Source organism: Podarcis vaucheri, assembly GCF_965113315.1.
Source record: "Podarcis vaucheri genome assembly, chromosome: 7".
Taxonomy (NCBI): Eukaryota; Metazoa; Chordata; class Lepidosauria; order Squamata; family Lacertidae; genus Podarcis; species Podarcis vaucheri.
In genome coordinates, this window is record NC_138765.1 from 43,386,435 (window position 1) to 43,405,235 (window position 18,801).

Here is an 18,801-nt window from a genome sequence, read left to right on the forward strand (position 1 = left end):
GCAGTTACTACAAAGCACCCTAAATTGGTTTGCTAAAAATAAAAAGCTATCAGCTTTTAGGGCTCTCCTTGGAAAATATAATGCGAACATCTCATTTGTATATCATGGTAGACAAGGGTACAGACTGATATGCATAATTCATTCTTCTTTAGTGAACCAAAAAGCCCACGCATGGTATGTAGCTATTTTCAACATTACAGAGTTGCAAACATGGCTTTGCCATCAAATTTCCAAACCTCAGCCAGGCCCAGGGTCAGCAAACTGTACCCCTAGAGTCCCAGAGCTCACACCTTCTCTGGGCTCCCATTTTAGCACTGCTTCCCCCCCCCCCACAACACTCCAGTCCATTTTGCAAAATTAAAATGGCAGACCCCATGGCCTGTTGTCTATTGATGTGATGCTGCTGCTCCCTTCTGTAATAAGTCTACTGATGTGCAGTAGGGGGCACTGATCCACCAGAGAGTGGACCCCCTCAAAGTGGCAGGCAGCCTGGATGATGGTGGCCACATGTTCTATGTTACAGAAGATGGTCCTCGATTTGGAGGGCTGTCAAAGGGCAGTCTGTATTTGAAGAGATCCTCTCTTTGAAGGACCGTTTGGTCCAAGGGGAAGGGAGAGGAGACACACCTGTAGCACCTGGGAGCAGAGTGAGTAGGCTCACCTGGTCACAGTGTTCGTCCCTATGGCTGCTAAACTCTGGTTCCTTCAAGATCGTACCTAGTTCACATGCATGTTGTTGAGAGGACACTCAGCTAGCTTGGGGTGTTGGGTATGTTAAGTTGTTGTTGTTGTTTAGTCGTTTAGTCGTGTCCAACTCTTCGTGACCCCATGGAGCAGAGCACACCAGGCATTCCTGTCTTCCACTGCCTCCTGCAGTTTGGTCAAACTCATGCTGGTAGCTTCGAGAACACTGTCCAGCCATCTCGTCCTCTGTCATTGAAATGGAAAATAGCTCTGTATGTGTTTGAATGTGTATTGCTGAAGGTTTAACATGGGAAAATCCCTTGAAGTTAACAAAGAGCTCTCTGTGTACCTAAGTGGCTTGATAATTGACATAGGATGTTCTCTGCTCTCTCGCGTGGTGTTTAACTTCAAATCATGTGAGAGGGTTTTCAGTTGCAAATCTCTGCGCTTTTCTCTCAAATAACAGAGGATGTAGTGAGGTCTTTCCTGAAAAGAATAGTGAGGTCTTTCCTGAAAAGAAAACAGCTCCAGGTTAATGGAGGCTGTGGGGACAGGCATACCTTTGATTTTAGGTCTGTTTGGAGTTACTTCAAATTTGAAAGAAGGTGAACCTGTGCTGAACATGCACATAATATTATACAACTATTTGGATGCATTTGTTTTTGTATCTGTTTTGGAACAAGTTCTGTTAGTACAGCTTTTGAATCATATTTATGGGTCTGGACAATTTTTTTATTCCAAGAGAAGTCAGTTTTTATTCATCCTATTGCTTCAAGCTGTGCAATATTAATATCTACAGTAGGGCAGCAGGACGCCAGGCATTTCAAAAAGTCAGAAGAAAAATGCAGAATTAGCAAATCCTTTGGTCATACTGAAGGCCACTGGGAAATGGGTCGGGAGATGGATTCTTGTGAGCTTTTTTCCTCATTTTGAATATTAACTCCATTCTTCATTGTTTTCTTTGTTAAATAGTTTCAACCAGAAGGAGAGTGTTGGTATGCTACAGGGGCAGTGCTTTCCACACATGGTGTTTGAATGTTGAACAAGCGAAATGAAAGAGGAGGTGTGTGTGTGTGTGTGTGTGTGTGTGTGTGTGTGTGTGTGTGTGTTGGAATTGCTCTTGATAAAAATAATTGCCTTCTCAGCCGGTGCTAATGTTGTCTGTTTTGCTCAGCAAAGCATGACTCACACTTTCTTCACATACCAGGCAATTAAAATAAAATAAAATAAAAATGTCACGGTATATTCCCTATCCCCAATTGCACTTTTAATTAACTTCAATCTCTGTACAAGTTTGCCTGACAGAATTGCTAGGGGTGGGGTGGGGAGAAGAATTAAGGACATCTGGATATTTATGCCTCAGTCTAAGGTAAAAGGCAAAAGAACCCTGGATGGTTAAGTCCAGTCAAAAGCAGCTATGGGGTGTGGCGCTAATCTCACTTTTCAGGTTGAGGGAACCGGCGTTGTCCACAGACAGCTTTCCAGATCATGTGGCCAGCATGACTAAACCACTTCTGGCACAATGGAACATTGTGACAGAAGCCAGAGCGCACAGAAATGCCGTTTACCTTCCCGCTGCAGTGGTACCTATTTATCTACTTGCACTGGTGTTCTTTCAAACTGCTAGGTTGGCAGGAGGCCTCAGTCTACAGATCTCTCAATGAATCACAGAATTGGAGTGTTAGAAGGGACCCAAAGGGTCAGCTAGTCCAAACCCTCTGTTGCAATAAGAATGCAGGAAACCAGTATTGCCCATCTAGAGAAGGAAGTGTGGCATGGTCGTTAGAGCGTCATACTAAGACCTCAGAGACCAGGGTTCAAATCCCCACTTTGCCATGAAAGTTCACTGGCTTACCCACTGGCTTACCCACTGTCTCTCAACCTAACCTAACCTAACCTAACCTCACAGGATTGTTGTGAGGTGGGGAATAGAGTGAGGGAGAACCATGCGCACTCCCTTAAGCTCCTTGGAGGAAAAGTTGGGTGTCGATGTTGTAATGAAAGAATGAAGCAGATCCTAGAGAAAAGAAAATAATTGTCTCCCTTCAAGACAAGAAAGTTGGAGGAAAGAATCCTCTGCACTAGAGAGGAAGAACTGTGGCCTGTGAGATGTTGGATTCCAGCTTCTGTCATCCCTAAGCACTCGCCATGCTGGCTGGGACTGCTGGGACTTGTAGTCTAACAATGTCTGTATGGCCACATCTACAACCCTTGTCTTCCCTTCTCAGCCAATGAAACTCTTTCCCAACTTATCATGGGAGAGAGATTGACAAATAGGAGAGCTCAATGTGGAAAAGTAGATAGTGTGCCCTCTAGTGGTGGAAGAGGAAGGCACAGCAAGCTACCTGCTTCCCTGAAGCCAACACATCTCTCAAATAAACTCATACACACAATATAGCTTTCTCCTCGGCAGTTTTGCTCTGTACAATAGAAGGGGGTGTTCCCACGGGGGGGGGTTGAAATATGAAACCTCAACCTTTCCCCCTGAAGTGGTACAATCCAATAAATGTTTCAGCACTTCGTTTTGTGTGTAAACTCGGCCACAAACATTTTAAATGTCCATTGACAAATGCCGGGCTTCCGCCGATGCCTCCTGTGACATGCATGAAGGTAAAGGAAGGACACTTTAAGGATTTCATGCTTGCAATTAACATCTTTGCAGCTGCATCGCCTGCTTTGGTGCTGCTGCCTCATGCAGAAGAGAACAGGCAGGAGCGACTGAGCCCATTTCATCCCATTTAGACTTCCTTCAACTTAACGCTGACCTCTCCTTCTTAAAGTTTTTGTGAGGTTTCTTGCTGATTGCTGTGTGAACCTCATCTGTTTTGAAGCATCATGTTAAAAGCCTCTAGAGAACCATTAAAGCACGCTGTGTGCGCCAGAATGGAAATGGAAATGGAACAGAGCCACTTTGTAACCTGTTTCATGGCATTGACTTCTGCCTAAGGTGGCCATGGGTTCTACTTTCTGGAAGACAACCCTCTGTATGCAATATGACCACAAATTACATGGGGGTTTGGTTCCAAAGGTTCTGTGTATAGGTGAAAACACGTATACTCAAACCGTCCCCCCAAGGCAGAGAGTTCTAAAGCTCTTTTCATGCTGTGTAACACAAACGTACCCATGGCCAAACATTTAGGGATAACAAAGACTGGTGACTGGGTACAATAAAGATATTATTGGCCTAATGTTGGAAAGCGCACCAGAGCCTTTTGTAAATTTTGTGAGGCGTGTCAGCTGGAATTGCGATCCAGCAGAACTTTCTCAAGGGCTTTTCTGTGTCCAAAAGAGAGGTTCAAGAAGGGTGACAAGAATTATCAGTGGCTTCTACTCATCTCTAATCTTCACATACTTTAATCATAGGCAGAGGGAGGATCTAAATTAAGAAGGGATCAAGAGGGAAGATTCACGTGGGTGCCACTAACTGAAATATGCATGTTGGTGGGAAAAGAAATTGAAACATGCCCCATGTTAACATAGGCTTTCCAGCTAATTAGCATCTCCGGAAGAAGTACCAGGGGAGGAAAGCTACAAAGGAAATTGTTTCTGGGCACATTCCGGCCAGACTCCAGAACTGACATCACTCACAAGGGTCACACTGGAAATGGAGGGTGTGCAGATGTTGCTTTCCTAAAAGATAGGGACCAAGCATCCCATTGACTTGAGGAGACCCAGATTAAAGAGTGAGCAGATTTGCTTCTGAGAGAGAGAGAGAGAGAGAGAGAGAGAGAGAGAGAGAGAGAGAGATCTGATCAACTCTGACAATCAGGTGTTACCATGGTAATGAAAGACTGTTGAATGCTACCCAACAGGCTCAGCCAGATTTGTTAGAGCGCCCCCCCTCTTTACTTTTTCATTTTTTTTTCTTCAAAGCATTTTGTTTGCATTCAGATGTTATTCAAAGCCGGCACAGCAACTGATGCTGAAAAGTTCAGGCCAGACAGGTTTTTTAAAGCATGGAAAATCTGTGCTTCAAATGGATTCTTGACCTACAGCTTAAACAAAGGAGATGGCAGAAAGCTAGAAGCTAGAAACACGGTACTGGTTTTAAGTTGATACTGTTCAGTTTTCAGTTAGGAATATGTTGTTTGGGTTTTGCTCCCTCTCTCCAAGTATCAATATATTCAAGGCTGAGGATGTTCTGGGGTTCCTCTGCAGGGGAAGAGTCTACTCTACACCAACACTACTCCTGATTTTTAGCATTTCAGAAATTCCAGTGGATATTCCACATGCCCTCATTTGACAAAGCTGCCTATGCTTTTGTGAATGGACATTACATTTCATCGCAATATATGTATTCTGACACTCGTGCAACTTGCAATTTGTGCATCACCTGCATTTCTGTCATGTTTCAATGATGAGCTGTCTTCAACCTTGCAATGAAAAAAACACACACACAGGCATGGGGATTGCCACTTGCAAAGTGTTAAGCCTATCAAATCCATGATGCACTGAGGTGTCAACAAAAGGAAACATGCATATTAACATCCAGAACTTTTACAGTGGTACCTTGGGTTAAGAACTTAATTCATTCTGGAGGTCCATTCTTAACCTGAAACTGTTCTTAACCTGAGGTACCACTTTAGCTAATGGGGCCTCCTGCTACCACCACCGCACAATTTCTGTTCTCATCCTGAAGCAAAGTTATTAACCCAAGGTACTATTTCTGGGTTTGCGGAGTCTGTAAACTGAAGTGTCTGTAACTCGAGGTACCACTGTACAAGAAACAAGGACTTGATACTACAAGTCGGGTCTGCAATGAAATGTTGCAGTGTGGAATGCTCCTGTTCAGGATACTCCATTCCATTCCCCTTCCCAACTGTCCCTTGCCTCTCAACAGTCATCTAGCATTCTGTGGCCTCATTGGGCTGCTAGAGGTTTCCCCCCTAAGTATATATTTGTGCTTCTGCAAATTCCAAGGTTTCTGATTCCTCCCTGTTGTATGTGTGGGGCTGCTGCTTTGGCTACAGAAGCTGTGGAATGAGTTTTGGAAATAGAGGAAATGAATATGGAATGACCTGACTGACCGCTGTGACGCACTGAAATTCCAGCTGTAAGCAACATCTGCCAGGCATATCTGCAACTTGGGGCTATGAAATAGAAGTTACTTCCTCCAAGCATCCTCATCTCACACCTAATTTAATTCCCTCCACTATTTGCCTCTCAGTGCTTTAGGTAGTATCTAAGGGTTGACCCAATGAAGTCAATTTAGTAGTGTCCATTAACATCACTCTGAGTAGGACTAATGTTGGATCCAACCCATTGTCTCTCTCCCCCCTGGCAGCTGAATGTTACTTCAGCCCTGGCACTGGACTAGTGTCTTCCATGACACCTGATGCAGCTGTTCCACTTTGCCTAATAGTAGAGCTGGCCCTGCACATTGCCATCAAAAGAGGAGGCCTCTGTAAGGTCACAAAGTCTAAACCAGCCTTTCTCAACTTTGGGTCCTCAGATGCTGTTGGACTACAGCTCCCTGTCATGGAATTCTACTCAATATTGATCCAGAGCATTACTCCAACGTATAGTTAGCAAACTTAAGCACGTTGCAGGATTCCCCAAAAATAGACCAGAGGCAATTGTATTTCATCCAGCAGAGCTGCACTGCTACTGAAGACAAATGAGCATAATGGCCACTAATTCAATACATTCAGAATTGGCACTGTCCATAAGAAATCCAGTTGCAGCAGGCTTAACTTAATATTACAGTAACTTATGATAAGACTAAAACTTAACACTATATACAGAACACCACACCAGAAGGAAAGAAAGACAGAAAGAGAGAGTGAAACCCAGGCTCCTTCTGGCCTTACTATTATAGCTGGCATGACCTTGACAGAAGAGACAACAGAACCAGTTTAAGCCAGTTGTACTCAGCTTCTCTGAAGGAATAACCCAAACATCATGAACCTTCTGTTTGTTTCTTTCACACAGAGAAGCTTCCAGAACCCTCTTGAATTAATTAGAATAGGAAAGATCTCTGCACATCAGATCAATACTTTCTGTACTAAGAAAGGCAAACTGGCACTCCCATCACCCCTAGCTAGCAAGACCAGTGGTCAGGGATGATGGGAGTTGTAGTTGAGGAACATCTGGAGAACCAAGGTTGAGAAAGGCTGGTCTGGACTTTGCCTATGTACATCATTGACTCCACCTTTGCTCCATCTCTGCTTCATCCTGTTGGGTAAGGACATAGACTCATAGAGTTGGAGGGGACCCCAAGAGTCATCTCATCCAACCCCCTGCAATGCAGGAACCACAACTAAAGACCCCCTGACAGATGGCCAACAATGTATGCATCCACGCCATACATCCAAAGCACATGACTCCCTCTCCTCAGAAGAATCCTGGGAGCTGCAGTCTTCCTCCCACAGAGCTGCCACTCCCAGCACACTTAGCAAACTGCAGTTCTCGGGATTCTTGGGTGACGGGGAATGCGCTTGAAAATGTATGGTGTGCATGCATCCAGAGTTACTTAGTGCAGCTTCTACACTGAATGGCGTCTTACGCAAGTGTACAAGCCTTGACTTTTGTGTTCACCCCTTGCTATTAAAATGAACCTGATTTGCCTGCTCCTCTTTTGATAAGATATGCTAATTCAAAGAAAAAGGAAGCAGCGGGGAGAGAGAGAGTGGGGAGTCAATAGACGTGCAGCTTTTAATTTCCCATTCCAAGGAGGACAATGGCAGGGAGATCAACATGTCAGATTGCTGCTTTCTTTCATCGCTAGCAATGGCCCCTCGCAAAATAAATCCATTGTCTGCACGTTGCCACACAGGCCGCGGAAATAATAACATTGGCCAAATCTTCTCTGGGTTGGCACAAAAGAATTATTGGGCATAAGAGAAGCAATCTGTCGTTTCCATGGATGCATTTTAATTTTGCTTCTGCGGGCAGGCACAGAAGCCATGTCCGCGGTTCTGCAGAGCAATGGATCCGTTACCCTGAGGGAGGGGACTAACTGAGGTGCACCCACTCCTAGCAGAGACTTCCTTCCAAGTAAGTGTGCACAATCTCAGCTGCGTCTTCTTCTCAGGTCTCAGATGTCAACCCAATTCTTTGCTGCCAGGTGTGCTGGACTGCAGTCTTAATGTTGTCCAGACTAATTGAAAACTGCTTCTCTTTAAGCCAAGGGATGGGGAACATTTCTTCAGCTCAAAGGACACATTCCCATTGGTGGGTGAGGCTAGAAAAAAAAGTGGGTGGATTTTCATGGAGGATGAGGATATCTGTGGCTACTACCTGTGATGGTTCCAGCGTCAGCATCTCATGGTCATCTGGCTGGACAATGTAATAGTAACCGAGGTCACACTTCAACAGAAGGAGGCCCCGGATCACCCCAATTCACCTTGTTATTCAGACCCCAGCAGAGCTGCTGCACACCACACACCAGTCACTAGAGCACTATGTTCAGTTGTGGGTGTTGTGCAGGAAGGAGCTGGCACACACTCTGAGATCACTGTGTAACAAAGAACACTTGGTACATCTTCTGTAGCCGCTCTGCTATCACTAGCATCATCTAGTGACAACAATTATGACTGCATGGTATTTTACAACTCCTAGGTTCCATGTATTTCAGGGAACAACAGGGTGTTGATGTCCTGTTTATGAGCTTCCTAGAGACATCTGGTGGGCCACTAGGAAGGAGGACCACATGGATCTTGGGCTTAATCCAGAAGGGCTCTTCATATATTTTGAAGCAGAAGGACATAGGGGAAAGAAGGGGCCACGGCAGAGAAGGCCCTTCCCATGAGCAGGATTCAGTGCCTACTCATACCCAAGGCAAGGGAGTCAGGAGATGAGGGTGGCCAGGCAGCTGCATGCAGAAGTTAGCTGGTCTTTCTGATAAGGAAGAGAACCAGAAGGGTGTAACCTACCCCTTTCTAGGGTTGCCATATTTCAAAAAGTAAGAACCAGAACAGCCAAACGTTTTTCGGAAACACCAAAAATGCCTTTAAAAATGTGCTTTTTTCCAATTGACTTGCCTAACATCCAGGAAATTCCCCCCCAGATGCCAATTCCACCTTTGAAATCCTGGTCATGTCCAGGAAAATCCGGACGTATGGCAGCCCTACTCCCCACACCCCAACCTCCCTTCCTTACAGTGGCCCCAACCTGCTTTTGTAGACACCGATTCTCCATTTCTGGCTGGCTGGCAGCAGCAGAGCAGGGCCTCTCTCCTTCCAAAAGGAAGCTGCAGTGCAGGAGAGGCATTGCAGAAGCCTCCCAGGGGGATAAATTAAGTCTCTCTTTCTCCCCGCCCCACTCTGCCCTCCCCTGCCAAAATCCCATCGCCATGAAAATGTCATCGCTGACAATATTTCTTCTTGCCCAGGTTCTTGTGATTTTCAATATAGCGTGCCCCTGAGAAGCACATCATGGCCGCTCTCTCACAATGGCAGGTGAGCGTTTGGCAGGGACTGTTGTCACCTTGAAAAGAAGAGCAGAGAGAAAGAGGAAGCAGCAATTACAGGAACAGTTTGCTCCAGAATCGACACACAAACACACTTGTATTCTTTTGCCCCTCAAACCATCTTTATTTAATTTATGGCATTTCTGTCCCACCTTTTTCTCCAAGGAGCTAAAGGTGGTGTGCATGGCTCTCCACCTCCCATATTGATTCCCTAGTCTAGCCCTGTGAGACAGGCTAGGCTAAGAGGCAGTGACTGGCCCTTGGTCACTCAGTGAACTTCGTGACTGAGTGGGGATTTGTTTTTGTTTTTTTAAGAATAATTTTTTATTAACCGACCAATCACATCAAATCAAACCAAATTACATAAATTCCAAATTACACAGCCAAAATTTAATTTTTTGTTGGAGGTACCCATATTTCAAGTTCCGAAGGGGATCCAATCAACTTCTTGCTTCTTGCTGCTGTTTTAATGTCCACAAATCTAACCTTATGATGTTCACAGTACTATCCAGTCCTTTCTTATTGTTTTTCCACATCTCTTGTTGTTATTTTCATATATTTTTCCTTTCTCTTTGTGACCTCTGATAGTCTCCACAAGCTGGTTAGAACAGTTTGTAATCCTGCGTGGATATTATTTTTTTTATCCAGTAACCATATCCAGATGTTTTCCATATAACATCACTTCCATACATCAAAACAGTCTTAGCGTCATAAATCTTCACCAATCTGCCTCCTTTCTCAAAACCTCTGAGGAGATTCACCAGGAATGCAGTCTGAAAACAAGTCCGTTCTTCCTCCCGGCTATAAATCCTTTGGCAAGATGGCGACTCTGAATTAATTGCTGCGCCATTCCAAAAGCTCTTATTGCTTCTCGATCTCCATAAAGCATACTTTTGGTTAAAGTTTATCTCCACACAGACCTTAATCATCCTGCTTGGGTCAGTTCAACCGACGATTCTAATGAGGAGGGGTTCTTGTAAATCACATAGAAGGAAAGTAAAAAAGGTCCCCCCCCCATTCAACATACCCAGCCTTTGGTGTATCTTCATCGTAAAATATTCCTGTTTCTCCAACCCGTCGTCTTCTTTTGCAGAGGTCACTTAAATTAGCAGACTTCACTCCCCTTCTTCATTTGAAATATGTGCATTTGCTTCTTTTGTAATTAATTATTCCAAATTGCTGCAGCTAGTGCGCGATCAGAGACAGCGTCCAGGAGAACCGAGGTCCACACGGGGGCATTCTGCCTAGGGCCCTCACCCCCTTCTTTCGAATTAGGGGGTGATTTATGGGCACAGCAGGCAAGGGCAGTGTTCCCCATTTCCTTGGGGCAACAAGGGAAGCTTCCTACTCCCATAACAGCCTCTTAATTACCCCGTGTGGGTTGGAGAGATGGTATTGTCGGCCATCTTCCAATGTGCCCCCTAGTGGCCCCCCGCGACTGAGTGGGGATTTGAACCCTGGTCTCCCAGGTGCTAGTTGGACTCTCTAACCACTACACCAACAATGGTTTTAAAGTTACATCCGTCCTGAGCCAACTAGAAGTTGGATGTAGAATCTTCTGATCCATAGTCAGACACATTATTCATCATGCTGCTGGCTCTTGGGGGCAGCTTTCCCCAACTTGCTTTGCATGCAGACCCCAGCTGATATTCAATGCCCTTCTAAAATGTGTTGGGAGGGTATTGGGTTGTTCTTGGTTTTTGATTATGAATTATGTGTTTTTCTATTATGATTTTATCCTGTGAACCACCCTGAGACCTGCAGATATAGGGCGGTACACAAATTAAATCAATAATAATAATAATAATAATAATAATAATAATAATAATAATAATATCTCCAAGCCCATTCTCATATTAACATCACTTTGCACAGAGACCATCTTAGTTTGTGCCCTTGGTGGTATAGATGCTTTGGAAAGAGAAAGCCAAGGAGGATTGGCCTTGAAGCTCCTGCAATTTGTGTGGCAATGAAGACATACTGTAGCTCCCCACTCCACCCACCCCCAGTTTCTGATGCTGTGCAGAATGCCTCCCAGCCCGTGTTCAGCTGGCTCCCTAAATCCAGCAGGGCAATTGCTCTCCTTCAAGGGAGAAAGCTATTCCACCCGGCTATCAAAGCATCCACCAGTGATTCTCAATAACAGCAGAAGAGCATTGTGGGGAAAGAAGACGGTAATTTTTTTCTTCTTGCGTTTATAATTTAACATTGCCATTGACTCGGGCAACCTGGGCTTGTTTGTGCAACAGCCTGAATGTGGAAAGGAAGAAAACGTTGCAGATTTAAGCAATTTACTATATGCTGCACACAAGTAGGTTGCAAAAGTCTGAATTGCAATCCAACAACCTCAAGATGCAGAAAAGAAAGGTTTGTGTCATGTAATCTGAGATCTTGAGGGCAAAACAATGAAAGAAACAGGAAACCGAAATGATCAAGGGGCTGGAGCAACTCCTCAAAGAGGAAAGGTTACCATATTTGGGGCTTTTTGGTTCAGAAAGAAAGGGGAAATGAGGAAAATAATCAAGCAGAAGATAGGTGCTCCTTCTCTTCTCTTTGATGGTATTCCTACTTCAGGCTAGCAATTCAAATGGTAACACTCCTATGTAAGTCTCTTTGTGTTTCCAATTAAAAGATAAAGATAAAAGCTGAAAACAAACTGGTGTTCCTAATAGGATGATAAAGTAGATTCTGAAATACACAGAGGATAGATAGCCCCACACACATTTTCTCTCCTGAAATGGCATTCTTATTTGTTTATTATTTATTCCGTTCCATTCCATTTATGAATCACTTCCTATAAAGCATTTCAAAGCTATTTAGCAAAACAACTGAAACGATTTCATATATAAAAGCAATGTTAAGTTCAATACAGGTCTAGTTTGAAAATCATCTCTTAAAAAGCTTGTTTAAAAAGGAACTTTTTCAACTGGCACCAAAAAAGACTGTTGAGATGGTCCCTGTCTAATATATAATGGGAGGGAGTTCCAAAGGTAGGTGGCTAAAGGCCTGATTCCTACATCATAAGAACATAGCAAGCCAGACCTACTGGCACATCTAGATCAGTACTGTCAGCACTGACTTGCAGCATCTCTTCAGAGTTTCAGGTGAGGGACATTCCCGGCCCCACCTGGAGATGCCAAGGATTGAACCTGTGACCTTCGGCATACAGAGCAGAGGCTCCACTCCACCACTGAGTATCTGGCCCAGTGGTATGAAGCAGACCTGCAGAGTGATCAGCTGCGTATATAAGAGGTGAGACAGTCTTCTAGGTGCCTTGGTCTCCAGCTGTAGAGGGTTTTGTGCTGCATCAGTACTAGCAATTTGAACTTAGCCTGGTAGCTAATTGGCCGGGCAATTCCTTGCAGCAGTAGCGTAAAATGATGGCAGTGGCGTAACCCCAGTGAGCAGTTGAGCCACTGCATTTCACACTAGCTGCGGCTTCTAAGCCAGGCTTCCTCAACCTCAGCCCTCCAGATGTTTTGAGACTACAATTCCTATCATCCATGACCACTGGCTTGCTAGCTAGGGATCATGGGAGTTGTAGGCAGGGTTGGGGAAGAGGGTTCTGTGAGCAGGCCAGATACTGAGAAAGAGTGGAGGAACACCGTTGTGTCTGTCTGTCTGTCTGTCTGTCTGTCCCCTCTCATCAAAAACAGTGGAAACAGTTATTTAGAAGTGCGTCTAAATTTTCCTGTTTGTGGGGGCATGTTGGAGAGAGCCTCTGCTTCCTGGCATGTCCTCAGCTTGCCTCCTTTTGGTACTACCAGCTTTAGGACTTCAGAGAAACCAGCAGACAGAGGGAGATTCCAACATTGGGTCTCCCGCTTTCACCAGACCCTTTTGTCTTTGATGCGGCACCTATTCTGTGGCTTCCTGGGAAGCCCTCCTAGAGACCACAGAACTGCCACTTTGCTTGCCTTGACAGATCCTGACTGTTGCATGTCAGCCATCCAGTACTGTCAAGCGTATAAAAGTGCCACATCATGTCAACTTCTAAGTGCTGTATTAGCAAATATCAGATACAGAAATCGAATGCCACTTGATATCATGGTCAAATGCAGTCATCGCGTATATGCAGAATGTTTGGAAAGTATTCAGAAGAGTCTTCTGGGAAATGTCCAGCATCAACAAGGAGAAGAGAATTTGCTTGTGTCCCTTTTTTCCATCTTTAACACACTCTTCTTGGCGGAATAAACGAGAGAGAGAGAGAGAGAGAGAGAGAGAGAGAGAGAGAATGCGTTCCAAGTGTCAGGTGAAATAGCTCATAAGGAACATGAACATGGCCTACTTGGAGCCCAACGTCACCCGTTATCTGGCAGCTCCCAGTGAGAATCGTTTCACCTTTGTGTATGAGTCCTCGCCGCTTGGGTAAACCCAGCTGCTGCATAAGGACAGTGGTGGCATTTAATTTCTATTCCCGTTCATTTTTAATCACGCTGAAATTTCCTGAACATGCCGGCTGAGTTTCTGCTACAGTAAGCTTCTATTAGAAGCGTCAGGCAAGACAAGCCTGTCAGATGTACAAATGAGAGCTGGGAGGAACTTGGCAATTTTATATTGGTGTGGAGCTTTGAACACATTCCCTCCCACCCCCCAGGTTTCAGACTCTGTCAAACTCCCAAAGGAAGTTTTGTCTTACCGACATTCAGGTTTTAATTAATTCTAAAGAAATCCAGTCTATCCAGAAATATATGCTGCTCTGCTTTCTCCCACACCCCTTTAAAGAGATTTGCATCCTGTTTCAGGGCTGCATAAAAGAATGGATAAACATGGTTGGCGATTTGGGATCTCTAACGAGACTCTGAGGAATGCTACAAAATTCCTATTTGGGTGGACGGATTTCCTGGAATACTACATGCATTTCATAAAGCTTGGTGATTCTTTCTGTGGTGGTATTAGTTATGTGGAACATGTAGGATGATTTGCAAGCTCCTCTCCCCTGAATCAATGGGAAATGGTGCAGTTTTTCTGGGAAACAGCAACTGGCTGATTTGTTTCTTTTTTATGTCTGTGTGTTGAATCTAGACTTTTAGTCAGGTCTAGTGTAAATCCGCTGAAATCCATGGGGCTTAGACAGAGACATATACTTGGAACAATAAATAAACCAAATGCACTAAATTATACATTATGTGAATGTGCAGCGCAGACTGGTCTTCCAGAGTCTCAAAAGCTCTTGCCTTGTGAAAAAGGCTTCCATTTGCTGCCTCCTTGAGAATTTCAGAATGTTGGTGGGTGCGAGGTTTTGAGATTACCTTATGATTGCATGATGTTCAAGGGTTGTGTTTCTCTATTTGCGATTTCGCTGCAGTCTGATTTCCCACTCTGAAAAATCCCCATGGAAGGAGTTACCTGATCTTGTCTTCTCAGGGTGAGCTTCATGGCTGAGTGGTGAGTCAAACCCTGGTCTCCCAGGTCTCTCTCTCTAACCACTACACCAACCTGACTCTCTAACTGCAACTGCTTTAAGGTAGCCACCCCAGAATTAAGGAATTTCAAAGAGAGGCTGCAATGGGAAACCACTGATTTGTAGCACATCTAGAGGTTCATTGCTCTGGCATTTGTGGACTGAATTTACACCATGGATTTTCATCACCCAACACATGCTAATTAGTTGACTGTGCAAGGATATCTGTATTTCCAGCATAGCCATTTGCTGTGAGCAACCATGGTTAATTATGTAATTATCAGGTCAGTTCTTTTCTGCATCTCATTTTCTCCCTCAGAGGGATTTGGGGCGTGCCAGCTCTCTGTTCTGTTGAATGACTACTTTCTGTACTTCACTAACTAAGAACTGGTGCCTGGAGTTTTCACTTTTCTTCCTCCCTCCCAACGCCTTTTCCTTTTGTGTCAGGTCTTTTAGATTATAAACCTGAGACCAGAGGCCATCTTATTTCTGTTCTCTGTAATTCATACTGGGCTCCTTTTTCAACTGAAGGGGGGGGTAAAAATGCTTCAAGTTCAAGAGACAAGGAAGAGATAAGAAACTTTATTTGTTTTAAAGCCCCATAAACCTTTGAGATATACTGAACATCTGGTTTCCTCTAAACATAAGAAAAAACTTTCCAGCAGTAAGAGCTGCTTGACAGTGAAACTGTCTGCTTAAGGAGTTGGGGAGCTGTGCTTCACTGGAGATGTTTAAGCAAACACTCAATGGTCATGTCAGGAATTTTATTTTCTTACATTCATATCTCCCATGCTGCCTTCTGCATTGAGTACGGGTTGGACTAAATGCCCTCTTAGGACCCTTCCAGATCTATCATTTCCTTCCACCTGTCAGTCCATTTCCTTTCACCAGGTAGCCCATTCACTTTCCACCTTTAAGAAACACTGGAAGCTGGTAATTCTGCTAGGGATGGAAGGACCTGTAAATTTCACTTATTTTGGTTTCTCATTCTTTCCACTAAATTTAGTTCTCTACATTTCTGCAACAATTTGCATTTAAAAAAAAATCCACATGAAAATTATTCAGCATTTTAGGGCATCTCCTAATAAACACATTTTTGTATGTAGTTTTGACTAATGTGCCTTTTTTGCAAACAATGTGACCTAATATACTGCATGTTTATTTGCTATTTCCAGAAATATATTCATTTTTATATATGCATTTTTGCAAACATTGTTGAGACGGAGAACTGTATTGCAAAATTTGGATAAGTGCAAATTTCTAAGGATGGCTGTGTTTCTATTTTCATATTGTTGCAGAAGGTGCAAATTTGATCAATTCAGCTTTAAATGCTGGATTGAATAGAATTTCTTCCCCATCTTCAGCCCGGCTGTTCCTGGGCTGCCTCACTTGCATCATTCCCCCTGCACAGCGTTTGGATGTAGGTACAATATAAATAATAAATATTAGCAGCATTGCTCTTCACCTTGAAGTCTTTCATCACTCTTTCACCTGTAGAAGCCAGGGATGGAAAAACCATCACCTCACCCACTTGATGAGATATCGAAGATTCAAGCATTTCAAGTGAATCACTGCCCTCTACTGGCCACAGAAGCAAACTTATTTCAGCTATCCAACAGCTACCTTTACAAGTCAGAAACGGTTGTATCTATCATTCCGATCAGGCCCCTCCAAGAGAGGTTGGATTGCTCTGCTCAATGCCACCTCTTTGCTCTTCCCAGCAGTCCATTTTACATGAAGGAGGGAGATACAGTGGGGAAAGTGCTGTGAGCTCAGAGCCAGTCCAATATATTTTGCTACCTGAGGCAAAGGATACAATGGTGTGTCAGCATAGAAAGCTCCCTTACATTGAATCAGAACACTGGCCCATCTAATTCAGTATTGTCTGCACTGACAGGCACCAGGTATCTGGGGTTTCAGGTGGGGCATTCTGAGTGTTACCTGGAGATGCAGGAAGCCAGGACCTCCAAGGTAGCTTTCTCTGAAATACAGATAGGTAGCCGTGTTGGTCTGCCATAGTCAAAATAAAAAAATTCCTTCCAGTAGCACCTTAAAGACCAACTAAGTTAGTTCTTGGTATGAGCTTTCGTGTGCATGCACACTTCTTCAGATACAGTGTATTCTGTTTCAGTGTATCTGAAGAAGTGTGCATGCACACGAAAGCTCATACCAAGAACTAACTTAGTTGGTCTTTAAGGTGCTACTGGAAGGAATTTTTTTATTTTCTCTGAAATGTTACTGGTTCCATGCACAGGACCAGGTAGACAGGCACAGCTTCATTGTCTCAATGCAGGGATAAAACAAGAGAAAGGGGAGAGGAGAGAGGGATTTGTTAGGCATTGGGAAACATTCTGAGAGCACCTTTTAAACGGATTGCGAGGGCAAAGCTGACAGGAGTGAGCAAGGTTCTGTTCAGAACAGTGAGGTATCAGGTGCTCTTGAACATGACACAGCTCAGAAGGGTTGCCCAATCTCTGCAGAAACAAGTCTCAGGTGACCACTTTTTCCTGGAAAGGCAGAGGACACAGCTGTTGTCTCACCAATGGATTTAGCAAGCCCTCAGCTGCTGGAAATGATCACGCTCTGTTCCAAAAATGTGTCATGTGCACCTTGGCTCTGGAACACCTTGGACAAAGAACCAAACAGATCCTGGCATACACTGTAATGTGCTTATGTAAAATGCATAGGAGGGGCATCAAAAATGAGAAAAATGGCTTCTTTCCCTCATTCCTGGCAGGGGAAAAAAGTGTTTTATGAGACAATTAACCCAAAGAGTTAAAAGTGTGAGGTGGGGAGAAACTCAGCGGCTGATCTTGCAGACTCCTCCTGAGTGAGATCAGCAGCACCTGCTAAATTGCTGGAAAGCAGGGATCCTATTTCACAAAACTGCCACCTCTCAAAGCCTGGTAAACCAACAGTCAAAGCAAATCTAAAACAGTGTCCAAGGCCAGCCCAAGACATTTCACAGCCTACAGCAAAGGACAATATGCCACACCTCCCCCCCCCCCAATTCCTCATACGGAAGCTGACTAAACTGGCAAGTGAATCCTATTACAATGCTGGCAATGGAAAAGTATCCTCCGCTGCAGTGGTGGAAAACCTCAGGCCAAATGCAGCCCCTCTATGAGTCTCTACCCCACCGAGTCCTGTTCCTACCCCCGTCACTAGTTTTAATGTGACCTTAAACTCTGATAATGTACCTGGCTTGCCAGGATGGATAATAGAGGTATGCATAGAAACCAGGTAAAACTCTCTTTTGTTGCTTTGGTCACTTTTGCATCTGGTCCCACCCACCACTGGCATGCAACCCTTGGAGGTTTCCAAGTATAGAATGTGACCTTCCAGGGGGAAAAGTTTCCCCAGCTGCACCAGAGGGCAGCAAGATAATTATGGGGGTACAGAACAGGCCATGTGGCACCCACAACTCTGTCCTCCAACAAAAGGGTGCAGTGGCATTTGGCGGAATTGCAGCAAGGGAAGATGGCAAGCACCTCAGCTGCACAGAGCTCCTGCGAACCACCAGCATCAACCGCACTACCTGGCTGGCCCCACGCCGCCAACGCTGTTGTCAGTGGGGAACCAGGGGTGCTCAAGGCAACAACCACAGAGGTACCCAGAGACCCCAGCCTCCCCAGTGGCCTCAACCCCGCCGGAACCGGGAGCACCCCACCGATGGCCAAGTGGAGCTCTGCCAAGTGGATACTACTACGAAAACAACAAACCCATACCAACACAAGAAATACAAGATGAAGTAGGGGACACCCAAATACCTTGGGCTAACACACCATCAACTACATGCCTTCTTAAACAATCCAGCAGTAAAATAATCAGTTCCAAGCCCTTGGCAATCTTCGAAAACCTTCTCCTGACAGCAGAAGGACACAGCAAAGGGATGGTATCCACAATATACAAAATACTGCTCCAAAATCCCACAAACCCCCTTGACCCAATCAAAGAACAATGGGAGCACGACATAAGCTATGAAATTAACCCCACCCAATGGACTTGAATGTGGTCTAAACCTCCCTTTAATTCCATATCACCCAAAAGAAGGGAACTCAGAAATTCACCTACAGATGGTACTTAACATCACATAAACTGGCGCGGATACACCTAGGAACCTCACCAAGATGTTGGAGAGGCTGCACCTTCAAAGGCACATACCTCTACATGTGATGGGAATGCCCTAAAATTCAACCCTTCTGAACAGCAGTCCTACAAGAGATATGCAAAATAACTAAACAGATATTAGAGCTCACCCCAGAAGCAGCCCTACTGAACATCTTCCAAGATCATAATGACA